This window comes from Pleurodeles waltl, chromosome 10 (genome assembly GCF_031143425.1).
Source record: "Pleurodeles waltl isolate 20211129_DDA chromosome 10, aPleWal1.hap1.20221129, whole genome shotgun sequence".
In the NCBI taxonomy this organism is placed as follows: domain Eukaryota; kingdom Metazoa; phylum Chordata; class Amphibia; order Caudata; family Salamandridae; genus Pleurodeles; species Pleurodeles waltl.
This window is the reverse complement of record NC_090449.1, coordinates 240915679-240936650: the sequence shown is the minus strand read 5'-3', so window position 1 is coordinate 240936650 and position 20972 is coordinate 240915679. Positions and strand designations below refer to the sequence as shown.

The window sequence follows — 20972 nt, the reverse complement described above, 5'->3', positions numbered from 1 at the left end:
CATTTCATTTTGTTTCCCAATTATACTTTTTGTGCTAGTACACTCTTGCCATTCTAGAATTGTAGCAGGGCAACTCTTGCAATATTCACCATGAAAGGGTTTTCCTCACTTGTCAAACTGCATTGCCTCTGATTTTAGAGGCAATGCAGAGGCTAATTAATTCCTTTGGCTTTTCCCCTCCACAGCATATTCTGATGATACACAGCTCATTGTCTCTATTGCAAACAATATGGAAGAGACAGCTTTGGGGTTTAATAAATGTATTGGGGCTATCGTACAAGTGAGGAGTCTAAACAGCTTGATGATTAACTCAACTAAAAATAAACTCCTCCTTTTTGGGAGGAATTCACCCTCTTGGACCCAGGCTTGGTGGACTCAATCCGTGGGACCCCTTCCAACACCAGTGTCCACCATGAAAAATGTATGTATCATGTTTGATGCCAGTTTGTCATTCAATGCTCAAATAAATAAACTAGCTTCTTCCTGGTTCTATTTGTTGCATAAGATCAGGAAGATCCTGGTTTATATTCCATTTGAGCTGCAAAAAACAGTGGTTACGTCCTCGAAGAATAGAAGATTTATGTATATGGTAGCATGTTTGTGGAATACCTTGCCAGATCGGCTGAGAGGCCAACCTAATTTTCTGGGCATCAGAAAACTGCTCATAATTTGGCTGATTTCCTGTCCAGTTGGTGGGGTTTAATTTATGGCAGGGCAAAATTTGGTGTTTTCCTTAGAATCATATGAATCACTGGTAGCCTTCGGCTGCAAGACACATTGGGGTATTTGCACTCTTTATTAAAATTTTATCAATATCAAATCAACATACTCTTCACAGTCTCTCTCACTCTAATTAGTTTTGCCAGCTCGATCCTTTCTCGTTTCAGAACTGTCCGCGCTACTGAACCGTCTTTTGCCTCCACAATCTTCTTCATTCATTGTCCTTCTCGAGATGCCTACACGGCATATAGAACAATATTCCCATTGACCTCAGAACTGCTCCTACACTTCTACAAATCAAGAAAGAAACTGAAAACTCACCTTTTTAAAAAGTAACGCCACCACACACAATAATTATGTATACATTACTTGCCTTACTGTAAAGGATCCAGATTTGTAATCCTGCCTCTCACTGTCTTTTCCCTGCTCCACTGTGCACCAAAATACCATTACATACAAACAGAACCATCAACATATATACAGGGAGCTAAATGGACATTGTGCCAGGGACTTTTGAACCTTCTGACAGTAGGTCTAAGGGGTCCAAGATTGATCTGTTTGGTTGATAGATGGAACATTCTACAAAAAGACAGGCGGGACAATGCCATATAGTGCTTGGTAGGCATGAAAGCATTTTGAATTGTGCCCCTTCCTTGATCAGCAGCAGCAATAGAGATTTTTAGTGCAATATGGTCCATGCACTTAGAGCACCGATGAGGCAGTCAGTCGTAGTTCTGAGCCCTCTAAATGATGCTACAATAATATGACAGGATGAGAGAAGGTGTGTCCAAACCCTTAAGTAAGTTGTCATGCTACTAGATTCTTCATTGGAAGGATTCCAGTAGCGTGTGCTTCTTTAAGATGCTTCCTATAGTCAGCAAGAGCTTTCTTTGTTATTATTCATTTTGATATGTTGTGTAAGTTTGATGAGCAAATAAAATAATAAGAATAGTAAATAATCAAATATTACTTTCACCTGCAGTGAACATGCGCCTGTCAAAACTAGCATTTTCGTTTCTCAGACATGACAGATCAAAGTTTAGTCGCATCATCTTAAAATAAGCAATAATAACAGGTACAAAAACCAGCTTGGTCTCAATGGGTGATAGGGGCTCTAGCTACACTGTGGGACAAATGTCTCTCACAGTGAGAGGGGGTGGGGGCAAGGGGCGGGAAGGGAGAGGAGGAGGAGAAGTAAGGAAAAAGGATGAAGAAAAATACATGTACATTTAATTTCCATGCAACTGTCTCTTCAAATTGTAAACTTTCAAAGAGAGAACATGCAGGTCTACCATCTAGAATGTGGAATTATCACAACCTATTAAAATGTTGAAATAAAGAAGTAGTAATTTGTAATGTGTATATTCATGCTGGTTAAAACATATCTGCCTTTAGTTACTTACATGCTAGAACTGCAACATGGTTATTACATTGTAAAAAGCGCACGCCTTTATTACAGGAAAGCAATTGTACTGCTCCTAGTCGTCGTCTTGTAATTTCAGTTAAATGGGATCTGCACAAACTGTATGCCAGAAAGAGGTCATGAAGGGGATGGGAGGGAAATAAACAGAAAAACTGCTGACCAAAAGGTAAACCTTTATGTGTTTACAAGAAGGATTCTGACTTCTCTACCGAGACCAAAAAATGTGCAGTGATTTAGGCAGTCAACGTTCATAACAGCCTGTTTAAGTTTAAAAACAAGAAGGTGGTGTGGGGACAAGGCCAGCGTGTCTCGAACAAGACCGCGCATAAGTAACACATTTTCAGAATGCGTCATCAAGTAAGACACTTTATTATAATTGTTCTTACCTTTCCAATATAAATATACAGAGAACTAAAAATGATGCAACTATTTATTCAAAGTAATGGCTCTTACTCGGCTCACTTGCCCTCCAGAGGTTCTCAGTGTTAAAGAACTGCACACCTAAACACGTCGTCATCCATGCTGGCTCCCGCCAAGGAAAGAACAACTATTTTCTCTTTGCAACAGAGCTTCAGAAAGGAAAGGAATACACTCCGCCAGAACGTCACAGCCCACTCCGCCAGGTCTTTGTTTTGACACAGTGCAACACGGGGTCACAATAGCTTCGAATTAGATTTTATCTACATAGCTCTTGTTTCTTTCTATAGGTCAAAGATCTTTAATTCATCTATAAAAGAGAGATGAGTGGGCTGATGGATTAAAGGCTATGGCCCTGATTACAAATGGGTGGGTAATTCCACCTTTGCCTAAATGCCACTGTGTGGAGGGTCCCAATCATGATTAGTGCGAATAAAGTATGCACTTTTGCAATTTTGCCCCAGGAGGATATCAGGATGCCAACCCGGTAGCAATTGGGGATTTTACTACAGAAAGCACCAACATCCATTTCTATGCCCCATTCTGAAGGGCAATCTCAGAATAGGTGATAATGATCACACCTGTTAAATTTCGAAGCCTGGGTTATCAAATTCTAACAGAAGTGATAATTATTGCACTTGGGGTTGGGGCACGTGGAAGGGAGGCCTAAATGTGTCAATTCATCCAAAGAGGAGTATGATCTAATCAGGGATACAGAGACCTTCCCAACTGATTTTGTCCAGGTGTGTGGTGGCCCTAGGTTAGTCTTTGCGAGAGCCAACTTCTAAATACCACTGGGATGCCTTCACCCACTGCCGACTGAGGTATTGCTGTTTTGAAAAACTGTTTGCTTGGCAACTATTATTTTTCCTACACTGGAGTAGATTTTACAACGTTTTGGCTGTGAAAGTTTTACCCAATTAGACAATAATCCTGATTCAAATAAGCGCCAAACAGCACTTCACAAAAAAGCAAATTTGGGGTGATCTTTTTCTTCATCACATTTTAGTCTCTCCTCTTGCATCTACAAGTTTTGATTTTCGCCTGTTATACCATAGTGAATGAGGCCGGCCGTTGATCCTCTTTTGAATATGTTGTTTTTCCTATTGTAGCTTTAACGTAAGCAATTACATAATCTTGTGGAATTTTAATATGTAACCCGTGACTGCACATGCATCCCTGATCCATTGGTTATAGCACTCAAATAAATAACTTTTACCCCCCAAAAAAATACAGGCTTGTGCTTGCTCTGGCCCGTACATAACTACAGGCGAAGAATCCAAAAGGCAAAAGGCATGACCACCACGTTAGATTCTCGGTCAACAAGTTGGCCACTCTCATATCAGTAAAAATAAAATATGGGATATAACCTACAAACCGTACAACGCAGAGGTGACTGAAGAAAAAAGCCACCATCAAATTTCATGAAGGTGCAACAGGATATTAAAATCAACAGGTGAGATAAATTGCAAATTACATAAGAGGAATACCACAAAGCAACAAAGGACACCAAAAAACTGAATTGATGAAGTAGCAAACACATCTACAGAGATGTTCAATATGATGTAAGATTTGACAAATCTTGGGAAACTCCCCCTGTGCTTCCATGTAACAATGCCATAACATTGTGTCATGCTTTAAAGCAAGCAGTTAACAACTTTGTGCATTCTGACCGGGGGGGCGCGACCCCCTAATGCCACCAAGGACCCCTGTGGATCCTATCTTGCAACACATGAGATGTGCTTGCTGCTGTGTGTCACCTGGGGGGCTTGACCACTGCTGCTGAAGCGCTCAAAAGCGCCCTTGACATCCCGCAGCGAGGGACGCACCCGGGTGAAGCCCAGGACAATGGCAGGCCCATCCTGCACCCGCCGGCAACAGGAGAAGAAAGGGCCACACCCCTTGGCTCCGCATCTTAACTGGCTGTTGTGCATGGGCATGGACTGCCATACAGTATCAAGGTACGGTGTTTAAGCCACTGCATGACTTCAGCTGTTTTACTTTTGGCTGGGGATCGTTACTTGTTGTATTGTGGCCATCTGTCTTGGCACATGTGTGAGTAAGTGACCACTTTAAAAGTCAAGTACAGTTAAGTGGCATCTCCCTGTCCCAATGGGCAAACCGAAAGCTACAGAAACTTTGCCTAGGAAAAAAAAAAAAAAAAAAAAAGAAGGAGTTACAAGTTGGCTGCCTGTGATCCGGTGGTCAACTCTCACTCTAATACAACAATAGAAGACATTGACTCTCTGAGGAGGTTGAAACCCTTTTAGTGGGTAGGAAAAGGCAAGGCCTGGTCCAGGGGAAAGGGTGGGGGGGGATTGTGCCCATATTTGCAAATAAAGGGAGGAATAAATCAGTTTTCATCAACAAGTATCCTGCTGGGACTATGCTCACATTGCCGGAAATATCACTGGAAGCCAACAGAGATCATTTTACTGACTGAAGCCCTAAGGGAACTGAGGTTTTAAGTGTTGATACTCCCATAGCATGTGCCAATAGGTATGATGTACTTGCTGATTATCATCTGGGTAATGGGCATGGGGGGGGGGTATAGTATGAGTCATCTAGGGTGCACCTTGATATGGTGATTCGTGGTACCTCAGTCCATGGTGTCGGATCCATTGATACTACGAGCACCATAGATATTGCTGAGTTGGTCAAACCTTTGCCCATTAAAGTACATATGCTAAAACAACAGGTAGCCACCTTGTCGATGATGTGGGGAGATTGAGGGAGCAGGGATGCATGCAGTGCCTCAAGGTCCTTTCTAGGGCAATTACTGGTGGGTATACAGCCCTAATTGACAATCAGAATAGGCGAAAGTGCACCAGTGATAAAGTTGGGCAATCCCAGGAGATTGGGTTGGTGGGTGTGAATCCCTGGCTTTGAATTAAACTGTGCAGAAGGATCTTGGAGGGCATGTTGCATCTAAGGTAGACATGCCCGTGGTTGGCCCTACTCCCTTGGGTTTACGATCAGAGTTTAGTGGAGGGAAGGGGCCAGAGGTTCACTTAGGGAGGCCGAGTAAGGTCTTTATGACCAAAGTCTCCAAAGTGAGTCCAGGGGTTAGAGAGGACATGGACACACTCACAAATAAATGCATTCATTATGTAAGCTCCCTAATTCACTCAGACATTCTGGAAGCCCTAAGGTTCAACGATCCATCAACAAACGAGTAAGCTTTTGATTATATCAAGCTTAGTGTATAGCACAGGTAGCTAACAGAGGGGATTTTGGGATTGGAAGTGCGCAAATACCCCTTGATTGGTTCCCTAATTAGTTTTAAATCTAGACCTCTGTGCCCTATGCTGCCTCAGTCCACCATTCAACCTTCAGTTCTTACTGATGGCTTTGAAACATCAATGGTGGATTGACTCAGCAGCAGTAGTGCACATCTACCCGTGGGATGGGGGATTCTCTTGGGACCAATAATAAGCCACTCCAGAATGCTCTTTGTGAGGGTGAGGCCCTCCTTGATGTCTTATCACCATCACCATCGTCCTCTGTGGAGCAAACAATTTTGAATAATGTAAATATCTTGTCTTGGAATGTAGCGGGTGTTAGGTCTAAGCTTGGAGACCTCGATTGGGCCCTGTTTATCGATCAGTTCGACATATGTATGTTACAAGAAACCTGGTCTTCAGAATCGGTCCTTAGGGTAGGCTATGTCAATTTATTTTATTCCACTCTGTCACAATGGGAAGAACCTTCTACCTTGGGTGCCCACATCGCTTAAAGTCAAATTGTTTCTTCTTGATGTTGCTTCCCCCGATATCTTAAGTATAACCATTACAGAAATGGATAACCATACATTTCACTTTTACAATAGGTATAATCAAGGGTTAAGGGGAGGGGGAAGAATCACCTATATTGAAAGGTTTCATGGCCCACAGGGAGAGATTTGACACACATGGCCCCTTCTTGTTGTAGGAGTTTCCTCCCTAAATATTGCACCCGTTAAGAATTGGACGGAGGTAGCTTACCAACTCCTCTTAGTCACACTTCTGCTTAGGGCGTGCAATGGTCGCACAATATCGGATTTGCAATCATCTCCTATTTTTAATCGTTTAGGGCAGGCCAGCAGGATCGACTATGAATTAGTTGCCATTACATTGTGACGATCGGTAGTCGACATGAGGGTTGTCCCATGAAACAATAGCGATCAGAATGCGATGCATTGTACACTGTCTAACCTCTTTAACCATCTGGAGGGTGTTCCCATCTCGCTTTCCATTGGATTTTCTCCACCGAACAATAGGTGTAGACTTAAATGGCTTAAAATTTAAATAAACGTAGAGTGTAGGGCTATTATGGACAAAGCTTTTTAGACGCACTGGAGCACAGACACACTACAATCCCAGGCAGCTGGAAACTCCATGATCCTATCTATCCATGCAAATCTTTAGAATTCTATTGGCCAATGTTTTTGGGGGAAGCCACATGGGAGACCAAGGAGACTTAAAACTGGTAGCTTATGGTATAACAAGAGTTGCAGGCAGGCTAAAAATGCATTGCGCCATACCGAGGAAAATGAATAAGCAGACCTAGGTAATAGCGTGAAGAAATTGGGATACCCAAGTCTGGGAAGACCTATTTGTTGCGGCTAAGACCAAAGACATTAAGAGGTTTTGGGGGATTGTAGGCCACAGGGAAGAGAGTGAGAAATCCCATTTAGCAAGCACTGTCTATGCTGATACTTGGTTTGAGCAGTTTTCAAACTTGTATGGCCCTCTGTTGGGACCCAAGGAGACGCCAAGTGTATTAACTCTTACAGAGTGCAGTAATATGTCTCCTTCCTTATCATTTGAGCTACAAGAAACTAAGGAAGCAATTAGTAGTATTGCCCCTGGCAAAGCCACTTGACCGGATGGGATCACGGGGGACCTATTTTGCGCGGACCTTGAAAAGTGGGCTACTTACATTAAGAAGTTGTCAAATGCAATTTTGGAGGGTGCTGACATTCCTGCTAGTTGGAAATCAGCGAAGATGGTTCCATTCTATAAGAAAGGCTCTAGGGACTCCCCTCTTAATTATAGACCAATTAGTCCCATTGATGTGACACCTAAGGTCTTCTGTAGTCAGCTCCTGGATCATGGTCCCATACCCAACTTTCTAGCGGGGTTCAGAAGAGATGTGAATACAATCGACCAAGTCTTTAGATTTCTCATCATCTATTGGAAGATGGTCATTTTGCAGAGATCACATCTTCATTTGGGGTTTGTAGATCTGATGTCTGCATTCGACCTAGTCCCTCATCAAAAACTATAGGCGATATTGAAGGCGAACAAGGTTCCCAATGATTTGTTGAGCACCACTGTGCGTTTGCATGAGGATACGTATGCCCAGGTTTGGTGAAGGTCTCGGGGGGAGTTGACAGAGCGTATTGGGATTCATAAAGGTGTCTGGCTGGGACCTGTATTAGTCTCTACTGTGTTTTCCCTATACCTTAATCATCATGTGATTATCCTGAAGACTGCGACAATGACACACCAAGGGTGGCTGGTATAAAAGTCCCTCTGCTTCTGTTTGCAGAGGATACTTTACCAATTTCTAAGACGCTAGTTGGCCTGCTGACCCTGGTTGACCAGTTTGCCACCTGTTGTGCTGATCGTTGGTTGACAATCAACCATGAAAAAAATTAAATTTATGACCATCAACCCCCAGAGGCCATTCAGGAGTTCCATCATTCTTGACAGAAGTAGTCTTGGCAGAGTTTACTTTTTTTATTATCTTGGAATAAGGCTAACCCAGTCTATGAAATGGCTTCCCCAAGTCAAGAAAAGCAGTCAGAACTTATGCCATCATAAATCTGGCATTCTGAGCAGTTTCATGCCTCAGAAGTTAGACCCATTTCACCAGCCCTTACTGTATACAGGGCTGAATATGGGGCATATCAGACTTGGCATCACTGCGTGTAGCCTGAGAATAATTTTTAAGGTCCTCTTGCCGTGCCTTCCAAAAAACACAACTCTGCTCCATTTAAGGTGGGATATGGGCATTCAATCCATTTCTTCTGGGGCCCAGTTACATCCCTTAATGATTTGGTGACGGCTCAAGTACACCCATGCCCTTGCCACATTTTACAATGCACTTAAAGACATAGTTGAAGAAGACAAATCTCATAGAATAAAGTGTGTATGCTATGCCAGGGGTATGACGACTTAATTGGGCCTGGAAGCCTACTGTTATGATCGGAAGGGTTGCCTTGCCCTCTGTAAGCAGGTTTTAAAGGATGCCTATTGGGCTCATGAGTAGGGCTGGGAAGTAAGTAATAGGTCATATGGGTCACCTACTACTGAATTTCTTGATATTAAACTATTTCAGATTTTTAATGTTTTTTTTAGATTTTATCATATTTCACGCTGCCAGGCTCTTGTACATGAAGTTTCGTTACGCCACCTTACCCCTTTTGTCTTTTTGCTCAAGATGGAAATCAAAAACTACCCAGAGCATTATATGTCTAGCGTGCTGCTGTGCTGAGAAGATGAGAAGACGTTCCCTCACTTCTTTTTCTTTTGCCCACGATACACCAGAGCACAAAAGGTCTGGCTCATCCCAATATGTAGATTGCTGGGGGTCAGGCAGTGTGCAACCTCACTGAGGATGCTGCGTGCCAACACCAAATCACTTATTGCTTATGCTGTTGCTAAATATTTACATTGGAACTGCTGTATAAGAGTCAGAGTACTGGGGCATAAGTAGTTATATGATCAGCTGGGAACCGAAACTTCATCACACAAGGATCATGTGAACTCTGTATTAACTATATTTTTCTTGATTGATGAGACTTTGACCCCTTTCTTAACTTTTGCACACACTCTAAATATTTTTATTTATTGTGATTATTTGAATGTGTTGTAAATGCTGATAAGTTTTACGCTTTTGATTTTAATGTATCATTTTTAGAATGTTCGAATCTTGTTCTGTGTATGTTTTACACACTTTTATGGTTTCCATAAACCAAATATCTTTTGACTTTAGCGAAAATGTTAAACACTGCATTTCCTTTGCCTCCTATTTTATCGCCTACTCTGAAGATGTTGCTGAAAGGACTCAAACCTATGGAAGAGGAGGAGGTATTGAGTCTAGTGTTAATGGCAAAAGCTTCAAATATGTCTTCAGAAGCCTGCACATAAGTATTCAGAACTCATGTCCTCTGCCTCACGTGTAAAAAAATGCATCCCTCCTGAAAGTGTTTTGTCCACCCTCCTCAAACAAACCATTATAACATCCTTAAAAGACACCAAAACCTGACTCGAAGATTTTAGTTAATGACCACCCAACCTCTAATCTCCCTTTCCTAAGCAAAATCCTGGAACACAAATGTATGAAACAACAAAATTATGGGGAAACCAGCTTTCTGTATGGATCACCAGTACTAGTTTAGTCCCTCCAGAGGCTCCTAAACCACACTGCCCAAAGTCAGTGACAAAATACTTACATCCAAGGATTAAAATTGACCGAGTTCTGATACTGTTCAAACACTTTGCTGCGTTTGACATCTGCTCACACAGTGGTTTTGAGAAGGCTCTAGGCCTGTGTAGGCATCACCAGGAGAGCTCGACTGGAATCTGCTCTTTTCTCATTGACAGCAGCCAACTACTACAAATTAGATCTGCAATTATTATCTAAGGTGAAAACATACATACATACATACATACATAAAGAGCCTTTGAATGAACTGCCTGCCGTTAATACTCTTGAAACACATGTCATGTCAGGGCTCAGGTCCACTGTTCAGTGCTCTGTTGCTCTCTGGCTATGTTTAAGTAAAAGTGAGGCAATGTGCAGTGCTACATAAAACTCCCAAATGAGTAATTAAATAGATTGCCCTATATTTGGCACACCAGTACCAACAAGAAGTATTTTGTATCTAATAAGGGCGCGGATACTGATGGCAGATATAAACAAATCACAGCATATTCTGAACAACTAAAATCTGTGATTCTTCCTAGCCACACACTTCAAGCACTCAAACTTACATTAACAAAAACTCAATTAAAAGGTGTACCTTTAGTGCATTCCCCTGCTGCACTTTTGTATTTTAAGTTCAAGTACCTCTAGAGTACTGGCAGTCGTCCTCCTAAATGGATGGTTCAGTTTCTGCTGTAGAAGAATAAGAACAGTGAGTGCCATACAAGGACCAATAACATTCACATGCTTGTGCCACACATTTGGATCAGAAAGTTAGCCATGTTAGTCAAAATAAGAGTTATAATTAAGTAAATCTGTAAAGATACAAGTCAGAACACTACATTTAGCTATCAGTAGGTGTGTGTTGGAGGGCTTGAGTATTTGGAGCACATGCCTAAAGTGTGCTCCGCTCATAATGCAAAAAAAGTCTGCTGAAAGCCAGTAGGGGCTGGTTAGGTGGAGAGAGAATGATGAAGTAGCAGAGGCCTAATGTGTCCCCCACTTCTGAAAACACATGCGGCATGAAGAAACCCTGACACAGCAGGCAGTTTTGTTTCAGTTGGGGGGGGGAGGGGCGATGGGTGTGTCTTAACACTGCTGAGCATTTTAATACAGCTCCAGTGCAGAGGACGAGCAGGAAGGGGGCCAACTCAAGTCATTTGACTATCTTAAACCTACAAGATCTTCAAAGACCCTGCTCTTTACCCTGGCTCTTGCAACATTATTCACAACCCAAACTTCCTCCTCAATGTGACTCATCTTAGAGGTCTATGACTCTCCTGCCAGCACCACAAAGACTCCTCAGGATACTTGCACTTCATCAAATCTTTGTCACCATTTGTGATCATATTTGAATGACAATCTTCCGGTAGATCACATCCTTGCTGGCTGATTGCATAGCCAAAACCAGCTATGTTTGGATCAGTCTGTGGATCAGTCTGGGCTCTTCACCCCCAGCCTCACTAGTTTTTGACAGTCTCTACAAAACAGTTTACTCTGCTTTGCTGAAGTAGGGGGGTTCATTGTTAATGGTTTTCCCTATTTCGCTTTTCCTTTTCAATCTTGTCAAACTGGTTTGGCCTGACTTTGTCCTTTGGTTTTTGAATAGCTCTTTTACCCCTACACTAACTGGATGATCAATGCATGGCTGGTCAAAACACATGTGTGAAGAAGGTACATCACCTATTGGCGGGTCTGGGTAGCAGTAACACTAAAGAGTAGCACTCACAGATATAGACGCTCTTTGCAGAAGTCAGAAGCAGGACATCTGTTAATTAGTGCACAACTCTGCACACAATTTGACACTGAGGTAGGATGGACTCTAAGCTGGTCATCTACCAGCATGCATGCTGAAAGAAATGACGGAGGCATGCATTATGTGATGACCCGACCAGAGAACAATAGCTTCAGGAACAGTCTGCAGATAAGTGGAAAAGTGTACAACTGTTGTGGCTTTTTGTTGTTTATTCAGAAAAGACCAATGTAATGGGTCCTCCAGGTAAGAAATTCTGAGCCAAACCAACAGCAGTCCTTCCTAGTTTATACGCTCTGAAAAACACTCAGAGTCCAATAAATGGGTACTAAAACATAAATTAAATTATGCAACTCTCTTTCAGCATCGGTCGGAGGCCCTGGAAAAAGGCAAAGTTACCAGTGGCAACAACTATAAAGATCCAGCACAAGGATCTATGGACAAAGCACTCTAGGGGGCTACTGGCAGATTAATTTTCTTACAACTCATTCACAGCATTAATTACTCACAGAATCATAAATGGCTGAACCAAACTCTAAATTAGAAGGAAGAGTTGTGTCCAGCGAGCTGATGGAGCTGCATTCTATCAAACACAGAGGTAGCATTTTAGAAATGAAAACGATTGGAGAGGGCCGCTTTGGAACCAAACAATGTTTGCTTAACCATACCCGAAGAAGAGAATGGGAAACCATTGCCCAACTGCTTTCAAGTGGATTCAATGGTCCCCTCTCTGGCAGGATAGGGGTCTTATGGCACAATGAAGTGGATGCTGCCTGAATCAGTCAGACACAGGCAGGTCTTTGGTTCCAGGGAAGGGATATAAATGGCATATACTACCAAATATTGGATTTCAAAGCAGTGACCCAGGAGGAGAGGGAGGGCTTTGGCAAACTTGAAACTATAGAAACTCAAGTCAAAGTTTTATCATATTAGTTATGGCCACAATGTTGTCAGGTTATGCAGACATAGTGCACAAGCATCTATTGGTCCAAGACTGAAAGGACAGTGCTGGATAGAAAAGATTTCCAAGCGTACTTATGCAGGTCAAAACAAAGTTTGAGTGCAGTTTTACCTGACAGTAAAATCTCCCACGTAGCTTCAACAAAAAACACAGGTAATTATCCTACATGTTTCATACCACACACACAATTTTGACCCTTTTTTAGTCACTCCCGTAAGTACAAGTACAAAGTAAATGAACGCAATTTCTATTTTAAGTTCTGTCCATTTCAATATAAAGCACACGCCTTCCTTACAACTATGAAATCCTCTGGACCTCTGGAAACTAAGATGGGCACTGACAGCCAGATTCACTGTGTTCTGGAAGTGGTGTCCATAAGGTACATAAGCAGGTTGGAATAAAATGAAGTAAGCACTGCAAAAACAAATGTTAATAAACTGGAAGTGTTTCACCTGAGCAGTCAAGGCTTATGATTTGTTCCATCATTTCCTAGTGCTGAAACCCTGAGGGTAATTCTGACTGATCCTGCAATTGCAGTTGAACATTGGGTTCACACCTCTGCTGCCCTGCTCTTATAGATTTCCGGCCAACCTCTGTTCATATTTTCACTCTGTGAGACCATCAATCTTGCAGGCTTGCGCTGAAATTCCTCCCTTCTAGTTAGGGGTAGACGAAAGTCTGCTCCAGCCAAACCAAAAGAGAAAGGGGTGGCAGCAATATAGCATCAAGCATAAGCATGTGTGTCACTATCCTTATGGAGCCCCTTGCCACAATCATGTATGAGATATGGTGGAGCATGCTATGTGAGTGGCTTACAAAGGTGTCTGGCAAAGGTGCTGGGTAGAGACCTTTGGATTCCACATCTGCATTTGTCTGAAGGTGGAGTTCTTCTTCATGCAAGGCTGCTTAGAGCCATCTTGAACCTCAGAGCCTGAATGGACACAATCTCTCCCCTCCCCACAGCCATTTGTCTCTGTGGGAGGTAGCCCACCACCCATCTAAAGTTAGCTAAACTTACTTTGCCAGGGTTAGCCCTACCTCACTCACAGTTCCTGTAACACTTGCCATCCTGAGGTACACAGCCTCTGATCTGGGCCAGTATCTAGTCCACTTGAGCCAGTTACAACTGGTCTCTGGCAAGGTTATAATGATACATGATCAGTTCATGAAAGGATCAAGCTGAGGTCTTGTACCTCCAGGATTAGAGAAGCGCCTAACATCCGAACCTTCAAATTACCTCCTTGGACAGTCCCCTTTGACCATCACGGTTTCTTGATATTCAAGAAAAATCTGTGCACTGGTGCATCTGAGAAGAACAGACGAAGCAGAAGTAAAACAGTAGCTTACTGCCGCTCTAACCTGATCTGGGCTATCCTAAAAAGATCTTTAAAGCAAAGTTGTACTCAGATATAATGAGACAAGACTTGCTTTCCTTGCTGGAAAGGCAGCCAAATGAAAGGCATCTGCTCTTCTCAAACAAAAGGGTGCCAAAGGCAGCTGACCCTGAAGGAAAATGCATAGACACCAAATCACTGCAACTGTAACAGAGAGACTCTTGCTTTAGTCTTTAAAAGTCTCTTAAACTGCTGCTGCATTCAGTAGAGCATAATTAGTTTAATTAATGAGCATTGGTACTCAGGATGCCTTACCCTGATAAAGAAGAAAAAAAAAAAATCAAAAAGGAGCACCTCACTACAAAGTGAAAGTAAATGGGGAGGGTTCTGGAGCTAGTATTATAACCGGGACATGGCCTGCCCACACTAGCAAAATGAACCTGCGCTTCCAAGACACAGAAAAGCTGTAAAAAACATATTGAAGGTATTGTATTGGCGAAGGGACAGAACTCAGAAACATAATGGAGTATCACTGTGGGACACACATCCGGCATAGAGTGCGCTGATTTATGTCGCATGGTGAAATGTCCTAGAATTCACCGTTTTTGGGATTCCATCAAGAGCCTTCTGTTTTTCAAATATACTGATTTTATTTGTAATAATTCATGTGGATTTGTATTAAAGTCTTATTTTTTCAAAGGAAAGAAATTACTGTACATTTACCTTATTAGATCTTACTACAGTGTAGACCGCACTCTGGGTGTCTAACCTCACAGCACCCCTTTATAGCAGATTCTCACTGCTGTGCAAGAGACAGGTGCTAAAGCAGAATGCTTGGTCATCCATTAACCCACATTTAAATACTTACATCAGTCCATACAGCTGGCCACAGTGCCCAGCAGCTGGAAACAAGTCAAACTGATTCCCCTCCTAAAAAGACAGTTGGCAGACAAATTCAACCTCACCAAATTTCAATCCATCTCTGCAGCCAGCTTTCACCAAGATACTAGAGAAGCTCACACATAAACAGCTCTCTGCCTTCTTAGAGCAGAAAAAGTCAACCCCTCCCAGTCGGCTTTCACCTGGGCTTCTGCACCAAGATCACACTGCTGGAGGTGGCTGATATGGGCAGGCTAGAGGTGGATCAGGGGAAGCAGATGGCACTGATTCTTCTTGATCTATCTGCGGCTTTTGACATGGTGCCACATTTGACACACCTGCAGCGCCTCAGTGCCATAGGCATTTGCGTCTCAGCAGTGGCGTGGCGTGGCTCTGCTCTTTTCTGACAGACAGGTTTCAATCAGTTTGAATGACCCTATTTGCCTCACAACCAAAACCCCTCTGCTTTGGTGTTTCTCAGAGGTCTGCACTGAGACCCACATTATTCAATGTGTATATGTCTCCTTGATAGGATTCTTTGGAGAGCAAACAGTATCCTATGCTGATGATATGCAACTGCCCATCACCCTGGACAGAAATGCACCCAACGCCCTGAGCAATTTCAAGGCATGCATGAGCAATGGGATCCGATGGATGTGTGACTGCTGCCTTCAATGCAACACCAGCAAGACAAAAGTCCTGCTCTTTGCGATTCCACCACCCAACTGGGACAACGGCTATTAGCCAAATGGTGTCCTTCCACTTACCAGGTGGTGGAGGTAGTAGCTACCTGTGTGGGTCTGCTGAAGATGGTAAAAAAGTTATTTTACCTTCTCCCCCTTCCATAGCAAAAAACAGTGATCCAGGAACTGATCACAAAAGGTTGGACTCTCCATTCGGGTGTCTTCCTGCCTTCCTCCTGAAAAGATTACAGCTGGTGCAGAACAACACTGCTAAGTGTTTTTGCTGTGACTTCTTAGGAGAGTTTGCATCCAACCGTTCCTAAAAGAACTGCACTGGCTGCCTATCAAGGAACGTGTGATGTTCAAAGGTCTGGTTCTGACACACAGAGCTTTCTACCACTAAGGCCCTCAGTACCTGTCCAACAGATTTATCCCCTACCAATTGGAAGGTCACTGCCATTTTCCAGCTGCTTATTGGTAACTCCTCGAGTCAGCAGGAAAAAGTGGGATGACAGCTGTTACTCCTATCTGGCTGCTAGGGAAGGGAATGCACTTCCACAACAGCCCCCCGCAACCATGGACATTCAGATCTTTAAGCAACTCCTCAGAACCTTGCTCCTTAGGTCTGTTTCTAGCACCCCTTGTTAGTATGGGATCAGACTTTAGTGCCAAGCGCTGGGACACTCACTGAGTAGCGGCTGCGCTCTACAAATCCCAATAATAATAAAGATTGAGGGGGTCATTCTGACCCCGGCGGTCTGAGACCGCCGGGGCCAGGGTCGGCGGGAGCACCGCCGACAGACCGGCGGTGCCCCGCAGGGCATTCTGACCGCGGCGGTTCGCCCGCGGTCAGATGCGGGAAACCGGCGGTCTCCCGCCGGTTTCCCGCCGCCCCGCAGAATCCCCCATGGCGGCGGAGCGTGCTCCGCCGCCATGGGGATTCTCACACCCCCTACCGCCATCCTGTTCCTGGCGGGTCTCCCGCCAGGAACAGGATGGCGGTAGGGGGTGTCGCGGGGCCCCTGGGGGCCCCTGCAGTGCCCATGCCCATGGCATGAGCACTGCAGGGGCCCCCGTAAGAGGGCCCCACAAAGTATTTCAGTGTCTGCCATGCAGACACTGAAATACGCGACGGGTGCCACTGCACCCGTCGCACCCCTGCAACTCCGCCGGCTCCATTCGGAGCCGGCATCCTCGTTCCAGGGGCATTTCCGCTGGGCCGGCGGGCGCTCTTTTGGAGAGCGCCCAGCGGAAATGTAAGAATGGCCACCGCGGTCTTTTGACCGCGGTGTGGTCATTTGTCGGCGGGACTTTGGCGGGCGGCGGAGGCCACCCGCCATAGTCAGAATCAGGGCCTGAGTGTCTTAGCATTGTTGTTTTAATACAACGATGGTAAACACCCTCAAATTGTTAAAGTTGAATCCTTGTAACCTTCCTCCCCCCATGACTGCCCTGAAACTCCACTAAAGGGCCTTCAGTGTGGTGCCTCTGTCGAGCATCAGGCCCCTTCGGCTGGCTTTAGGGTAGTGTGACCGGTACTACTGCACCAGATGCCAAGGCCAAGGGGTGCAATCTCGGCATGAGAGGCTGAACTTGACAAAAGAGCAGCCTGCAGAGATCTCTGTATGAACGGCATTTTTCAGGGGATATTACAATGGTATGATAACTGTGGTGGTTAACACTTAGGAGAAAGAACTGTGAAGAGTCTAGCCACAATTATGACTCCTGATTTAGTAGTACAGAGGATAAATGTTCCTGCTACAAAGCGCAATGTATGGCATGCAGATCAAATATTCATATTCTGTGTTGTTAGCTCAGTGGGTTATTGCTTTTTGCTAGCTCAGTGGGTTACTGCTTTTGGCCCAAGGAGCCTTTAGTAACTTGGGAGTTAATAAGTAACAATCCTTTATATATTGCATACTGATCTATGAAATGGCCTCAAAGTGCAGCATACAAATTAAAAGGCGTAGGTTTAGAACTTTATATAGTTTTGCTCCCCTCAATCTTTTGTTATTCTGAGGTTGCTACAAAGGGTTTTGTTGGGTAGCAATACAATTGTATTAGAATGATGCCCCAATCTCTCTGCTACAGTTATGGGATGGATTTATTAACACTTTGGGCCTGGTATGCATTGCAAAAGTGAAGCAAACCGGAGGCAAAGAGTTGTTTTAGGGCTAGCTTTCCAGCACAAATCCTGAATTGTGTTGGACAACAGACATTAAGTAACAAAGTAGTAATATGTGCTACTTTACAACAAAGAGGCATACAATGGGTGGAACCTGGACGTTCCCATGGAGTCCCCCATGGATTTTGATGCTAATCTCCATCTACTAACATTGGTAGTAAGGGATTGGCATCAAAACATCATTCCTTCTCAAAGCAGGCGTTAAAGTTGAAGGAACTATTTACTTTCTCCAAACGCTTCCATCTCTGCCTGTGTGCCTCACCGTACAGCACACATACCAAGTTGTAAAGTGTTAAACTATTTCAAAGTTTGTGCAATGTCAAGCTTAAGTTTTATACTGGAAGGGTTAGCTCTCCAGTATAAAACCTAAGTTTGACATTACACAAACACCCTAGCATTATGGTGTAAGGATGCATATATTGATACAGGACAGCCTAAGGTAAACCAGCACTACAGGAGAGAGCAACAACATCATATTTTAATGTAATAGATATGGTGCTGTTGTGCACTCTACTTTTCATGCAACATCTTTCATGTAGCAACTTTAATTACTGCAGGTCGTAAAAATCGTAGTTCATCCGCCCCTTTTTTTCCACCAGACCAAGCACTCTTAACTTATAATGCCTACCTGTATGATTGATATATATATATATATATATAGCCTCCACCCTGTAGTTCTCACAGTCTTAAGTAACATTTCCTATCATTGATTTGCATACTTGTATAACTCATTGTCTCTGTATAATATGTTGGTGATGTAAAGGGCTGACACCCTACATTGAGATGAGTAGCACAATAAAATAAATAAATGCGAACAAGGGTCTAAGGAGACTTTAAGAGGACCACTGGAGAATGGTAGAGAGGGAATCTGTGAAATCACCTCTTGTGTTTCTGAGGTTTGGATTCCTGGAAGAACACTTTCAACTCACTTTGTTCAGTCTGAAATCAGAACCAATGATGTTTAGCAATGTTTTTGCCCACTGGTTGGTCATCTAAAAGAATTAAATGCACATCCATATCTTACAGAGTGGTTAAACCATTACAGGACCAAATGCCAACTGAGTCATACTCACTGATCTTAAGGAGACATGTAGGGAATATGGAAGCTTAGTAAACTGGCCTATAATTCTATGGGCATCTTGATGACAAACCTTCAAGCTACATTCCTGCTGCAACATTCACACTCAGAAGTTACGCTCTAGTTTGTCTTTTGTTCTCCATGGCTCAGCCACTTAGCTCACGTGACTGCCTTCTGGAGAGATATAATGGCCTTTGCCGTCTAGTGCCCTGGGCCAAGCTGCTCATAAATACATTGATCAGACACTTTCTGGTACACTAGAACCTCATGGCTTAGACAAGATTGCAGTCACTATTCAGCAAGGTGCAATATTCTTCAAAGTAGAAGAAGGTGTTTATTCACATCATTATGTAACCATGATGGTCTCTATGAATGTGAGGGCAAGAGGGAGAGTCTTCAACGATAAAAAAAAAAACATGAGGGAAATACAGAAGCCCTGTATGGATTCAGATTTTTTGTCTCAGTTGCTGTGGTCATCCAATGGTCAAATTTATAGAAATCAAACTGAAACACTATCAAATGCAAATATACCTCAGGGAGGCGCAGACCAACTTAAGTTTTAGAAAGTCAGTATAGAGTGGTATCTGGTGCTAACAGTGATGTCATGCTGGCACTCGTTCCCTCTATGGCATCTATTCACTGAAATGAGCTTTGCCTCTCAGTGTATACACATCTCTGATCTCCACTCCTCAGACGCCGTTCCAGTTCCTCACACTGATCTGCCACTGGGGGTAATTTAACAGTATAAATACCCCTTTAACCTCATCCAAAACACTGTTGGCCATTTGATCAGTCCTTAGAACTGTGATCCTTCTCAGTTTCTGCTTTACGTTTTTCTTTTCTTTTACCCTTTTAGTGCCAACTATTTGCTTTCAGAGGTCTCCCAAAAAAGACATTGAATGAGCAGTGCAGACGTGTGGCTCAGACTAACCTCCCGCATTCAGGCTACTCAGTAGCTTTCTATTAATGCACCATCATACAAAATCTAATTTACCTCTGGGAGCTACCTTTAGTGTACCTGGCTTTACATTTTCCTTTACTTTAGTCCTTCATGGACTCAGTTTTCAATATCCATCTGATCCATTTGATTGTTCAGTTGATTGGCTATACATTTGGGGCGGACTGGATGAGGTAACATCAAAGGAGATGAATATGAGAGTTAAAAAATGATTGGAGCAACATGGATTTGTAAAACATTAATCTATTTTCATATGGCACTAGGGATTATCCTTAAAAGGGTTTACCAAGTCCGGTTTATTCCAAAACGACCAGTGGCAAATGCTGGAGAGGTGCAGATGTACCTAGATCAAGAGCCCAATTAACAAAGCCATTTTGGCTGCAAACGTAGGTTTTCAGGGAAAATGTCTCCATTTATGACTGTCAGGAATTCACAAAAGGATTTGAGATAGGAGTACACGGTATTGCTAGTGCAGAGTTCACCAATTCAAATTCAAAGAAATCTACAGTAGCAAAGTTTGTGAAACATATGAGTGGACAGATCAAGGGTATGTTTACCTTGAAATTTGTGAACACCCACAAACCTGACAGCACTAACAAACTCCAATCTGACTCTTTCCCACTCTGGAATCAGTTGGAGTTTTATTCTAACGAATGGAATAGAATTAGTAACTCCCCTTTCAGGATGGGAGGGGAAAAGGATCAACCCTAAACTTGAAGGCAGCGTGGGGAAAAGGATTGCTCCGTACAGAAAATACATCACCAAGACGAAAAATAGAAAAGCTAGAACAAAAATGTTTTTTGGCACTTTGGGCTGCATTTCCCCAGTGGGTAATAGTATACTATGTACAATTACACACAGGCGTAGTGTACACAACGTATTAGTTGTCCGTCCTATAGTATTGTAACCCCCGTCTCTTTTCAGTTCATAGGATTTCACTATCTGTAACAGTAACATCATCATGTCCTATGAACTGTAATAACTAGAAAATCTAACAGTGCGCTAATGAGACTGTAATATACCGGTGTGGGGGTCAGGGCAGGTAGGACCGTTGCCTCGCCGGACCGGGGACAGGCGCTCCCCCACTGCAGTCCCTCCCTGCAGCCCCACCACAGGGGATTGGTTGCAGCGCGTAGCGACTAGTGCGTCAGTATAATATTCAGCAGGG

General features: G+C 43.3%; 1 protein-coding gene across 2 annotated transcripts in view; it reads right to left on the bottom strand.

Moving 5' to 3' along the window:
- LDAF1 (lipid droplet assembly factor 1) overlaps positions 1-20972 on the bottom strand; it is a 90352-nt gene that overhangs the window by 56280 nt on the left and 13100 nt on the right. The window contains exon 2 of one of the 2 annotated variants that reach the window (XM_069210286.1): positions 10572-10666. The gene's annotated coding sequence lies outside the window, so the exon portion shown is untranslated. The remainder of the gene's footprint in view (positions 1-10571; positions 10667-20972) is intronic. The other variant, XM_069210288.1, reaches the window with a different exon arrangement.